The 4,788-nt window shown below is 37.6% G+C and overlaps 1 non-coding gene across 1 annotated transcript; it reads right to left on the reverse strand.

Moving 5' to 3' along the window:
* Positions 1–3,992: 3,992 nt before the first annotated feature.
* On the reverse strand, positions 3,993–4,100 carry LOC122308572. Its single transcript, XR_006242092.1, has one exon. It is a non-coding gene; the product is annotated as a small nucleolar RNA R71 (small nucleolar RNA).
* Positions 4,101–4,788: the final 688 nt, after the last annotated feature.

Below are 4,788 nucleotides of genomic sequence, written 5' to 3' on the forward strand. Positions count from 1 at the left end.
AAAAAAGAAAGAGTGAAAAGGAGATTGAGCAAAAAAGAAAGAGTGAAAAAGAAAAAGAGTCTGCTGAGAGAAAAGGAAAGACAAAAGTGAGTTTCTATGCAAGAGAGAGTGAGGTTAAGAGAGCTTTCTTAGTAGATCGCCCTATGATTTTTCTTGTCTATAAAGAGTCTTATCTTAATCTTGATGAAACTAACCAACCTCTCTTCCTAGTTTGGCTGTTTCTTTGTTGCAGGAGTTTGAGAATGTATTCCCAGAGGAAATGCCTAATGAGTTGCCACCCATTAGAGGCACTGAGCACTAGATTGATTTTGTGCCCGGGGCTGCCATTCCAAACCGACCAGCTTATAGAAGTAATCCAGATGAGACAAAGGAGCTTCAGAGGCAAGTCGAGGATTTGATGAGCAAGGGGTACGTGAGGGAGAGCATGAGCCCATGTGCAATACCAGTGCTTCTAGTGCCTAAGAAGGATGGGATGTGGCAGATGTGCATTGATTGCAGGGTGGTTAATAATATCACGGTAAAGTATCGCCATCCCATTCCTAGATTAGATGATATGCTCGATGAATTGAATGGCTCATGTATTTTAAGTAAAATTGATCTTAAAAGTGGGTACCATCAAATTAAAATGAAAGAGGGTGATGAATGGAAAACTGCTTTTAAGACTAAGTATGGGCTTTATGAATGGTTGGTTATACCATTTGGAGTTACAAATGCACCCAGTACTTTCATGAGATTAATGAACCATGTCCTACGTACGTTCATAGGCAAGTTTGTGGTTGTTTACTTTGATGGTATCCTAGTGTACAACAAGGATTTAAATGAGCATATTGAACATTTGAGATATGTGTTTAATGTGTTGAGATGTGAAAAGTTGTATGCTAATTTCAAGAAATGTACCTTTTGCATGGAGGAAGTTGTTTTTCTTGGTTAGGTTGTTAGTACAAAGGGTATTGAAGTGGATGAAGAGAAAGTCAAGGCCATTAAGGAGTGGCCAACACCAAAGAGCGTCACTGAGGTAAGAAGCTTTCATGGTTTAACTAGCTTTTATCGGCGTTTTGTTAAAGATTTTAGTACCATTGCTCCACCACTCACTAAAGTCATTAAAAAGAATGCTGGGTTTCATTGGGGGGCTAATCAAGAGAATGCATTTGCCAGTATTAAAGAAAGGTTGTGCTCTGCACTTGTGTTAGCATTACCAGATTTTAACAAAGCTTTTAAGATTGAATGTGATGCCTCAGGAATAGGGATTGGAGCCGTTTTGATGCAGGATAGGCGGCCGATCGCCTTCTTCAGTGAGAAGCTAAGTGGGGCATCCCTGTAGTACCCTACTTATGACAAAGAACTTTATGCTCTTGTTTGTGCATTAGAGACTTGGCAACACTACTTGTGGCCTAGGGAATTTGTGATCCACACCGATCATGAATCGTTGAAGCATCTCAAGGGTCAAGGTAAGTTGAATAAGAGGCATGCTAGATGGATGGAATACATTGAGACCTTTCCATATGTCATCCGTTAGAAGCAAGGTAAGGAGAATATTGTTGTTGATGCTTTATCACGGAGGTATGTACTTCTTACTTCTATGAGTGCTAAAATGCTTGGGTTTGAATATGTGAAAGATATGTATGCTGATGATGTTGACTTTTCTGATGTGTATATGGCATGTGATAAGACGGCATTTGGTAAGTTTTATAAGCATGATGGTTACTTGTTTAAAGAAAATAAACTGTGTGTACCTAGTTGTTCTATGCGTGAGTTATTGGTGCGTGAGGCACATGGCGGGGGATTAATGGGACACTTTGGTGTCAAGAAAACCTTAGACATATTGCATGAACATTTCTTTTGGCCTAAGATGAAAAGAGACATCAATCGCATTTGTAGCAGGTGCATCACATGTAGAAAGGCCAAATCTAAGGTTTTGCCATATGGGTTATATACACCTTTACCTGTTCCTAGTGAGCCATGGGTAGTGATGAGTGTGCGAAAGTGCACTCTGTATACCCTATTATTGGACTAAAATGCTAAAATGTGAATAGAAATCATAGGAATTAATGTGTATTCTTAAATTGAATTTCTATTTACGTTGGGATACTCCAAAGCAGTTTTTTTATGTCTAATTTCAGAGTTTATAAAAGAGCAAGTCAAGCCCAGTCAAATTCAAATGAGGACATTCATGGGGTTTGAGAGCAATTTGGAAGAAAAGAAAAAGAAAAAAAGTCACAAAATGAGACCACAAGAAGTCCAAGTCTGAAATTCGCTAGGGACAGTCTGGACATACTTTTAGTCTTTTGATTGTATCTTCTTACTCACATATCGGATTGATGGGATTCTTGATGTATTAGAAAGATATCTTAAAGGGCTATAACTTTGTCTATAATAAGAATTTCCAAATTCAAACTCCTGAAGGGTGTACGTGGCTGCCAAGATAAGTCCTAAAATTTAGGCGATTTTTTTATACGGAAATCAAGAGGACATTAGGGTTTCTTTCTTACCCTATATACGCATATCATTAGCATGAAATGGGGGGCGGAAGAGGCACAAGAGGCAGATCTGAAGAGAGGAGAAAATCACTTCCATGGCCACCGTTCGCTTCAGTTTTCTCTGGAGATTTTTGTTGTCCAGTATATTTATGGGTAACTAAATTCTCTAGTAGGGTTAGAGATGAACTTGCACATTAGATGGTATTTCTAATTTATTCTTAATTCATGTATTTAATTTTCAATTTTTAAAACTCTTTTGTTTTATCATTCTCAATTCATCGTTGATGTTTTCTTCTCTGAATAATCATAGAATTTATTCTGTTTATGGATTCAGTCATGCTTTTTCTATTGAATGGATTAGTTCTTTGATTATGTTTGGATCAATTATTTATCTATATTGATTTAGTTTTTTTGCTGCAATATCGCTTCCTGAGTATATTGTCGTCATTGGATTTTATCAATAGGGGTAGTAATTCACGTTTTTTAAAAGTGGTGAATATTTTTTCAAAGGGTTACATTTTATTTAAGTCTGGTTTATAAATCTATACCTTCCGACTGGGAATTGCGGGAATTGAGTTCCTAATTGAGTTATCCAATGAATTAAGAATAATTAAAATACCAGATTTGTGTAAGAGATTCCCGATACTCAACTGTTTGTCAAATTTGAGTACTTTTTCTGTTAATCACTTTGCTTTACTTTAATTTACATTTAAAATTAATTTTTGTTCTCTATTACTTATTTAATATTTTTCTTTAGTTTCTTTATTCCTCTTGCTATTCTTTTAATTTGTCTCCTTGTGGAATCGACACCCCAAAGTTGTGCTACAACTACCACGTTATTCTTTGGGCGTAATCAAATTTTGGCGCCGTTGCCAGGGAGACAGTAGAAGAATTGTGAGATAGTTTTTCTTTTCAACAGTTTGTAAAGGCGGTAACTTCGTTCCCTATTTTAGCTTACTGCATCTTTTTTTTTTATTTTCTTTTTCTTTTTGTAGTTTTTTTAGTGTTGCTTTTTTCTCTACCTTGCATGCACAGGTATAGAGACGCCTTGGGTTGGTTTGCTTGTAGACCTGTGTTAGAGTCCGAGTTTAATTTTTCTGATCATTTGTTTGATAATTCTTCTAATTCTGAGAAAATGAGTGAACACGAAGATCAACTCACTAGGACCCTTCAGGATTACCTCCACCCTACACGTACAGCCACACCATCATGCATCATGTTTCCAGTTAATATTCGCCAATTGGATTTTAAAACAAGGATGATACAGTTACTCCCTACTTTTCATGGCTTGGAAAATGAAAATCCATATGTGCACATTAGGGAGTTTGAGGAAGTAGTTTCGACTTTTCATAGTCAAAATGCAACTGATGACATTGTGAGACTTAAGTTCTTTCCTTTCTCTTTGAAGGATAGAGCTAAGAGTTGGCTATACTCTTTGAGACCACGATCTATTGGGTCATGGAATGAGATGACTCAGGTCTTCTTTAATAAATACTTTCCCCAACATAAGACTAATGCTTTAGAAAGGCAAATCTCCACCTTTGTACAAAAGGATAGTGAGACTTTGTATCAGTCTTGGGAGAGATTTAAGGAGCTATTGAGTATGTGCCCTCACCATGGGTATGAGAATTGGTGCTTAGTGAGCTATTTTTATGAGGGACTTACACCTAGCGTCAATTTGTGGAGATGATGTGTAATGGTGAGTTCTTACAGAAAGATCCTGGTGAGGCCATAGAATACCTTAATGAGCTTGTTGAAAAAGCTCACACTTGAACTGGACCTAGTGCTACTGAGAGCACAAATAGGTCACGACCTGCAGGAAACCTAAATGGTGGTGGAATTTACCATCTTAGGGAAGAAAATAACCTAAAGGCTAAGGTTGAGATGCTCACTAGGGAGCTAGAGGTGTTGAAGAATAAAGACTTAAAGCCAACACACGTGGCTAATCATGCAGAGTCTTTTGGACTATGTTTTGTGTGTGGTGGGGTAGATCACCTTGCCCAAGAGTGTCCCACATTTGCTGAGATGAGAGAAATGTATGAGAAACAATGTAATGCCTTAGGTATGTACAGGAAGCCTTTTACACATTTCTCTGACACCTATAATCTGGGGTGGCGTAATCACCCGAATTTTAGCTGGAAGTCTGAAAACCAGCTGCCTGCACAACCCCCTAGATCATATCCTACACCATATCATGCACCTTCATCTTCTAGGAGCCCCTTAGAAGATACTTTACATGCTTTTATTGAGGCACAAGGTAAGACTAACCAAAAGTTTGAATCTTTGATTACGCAGGTTGTTAAAGAAAATA

The sequence above is a fragment of the Carya illinoinensis genome, chromosome 4 (genome assembly GCF_018687715.1).
Source record: "Carya illinoinensis cultivar Pawnee chromosome 4, C.illinoinensisPawnee_v1, whole genome shotgun sequence".
Taxonomy (NCBI): domain Eukaryota; kingdom Viridiplantae; phylum Streptophyta; class Magnoliopsida; order Fagales; family Juglandaceae; genus Carya; species Carya illinoinensis.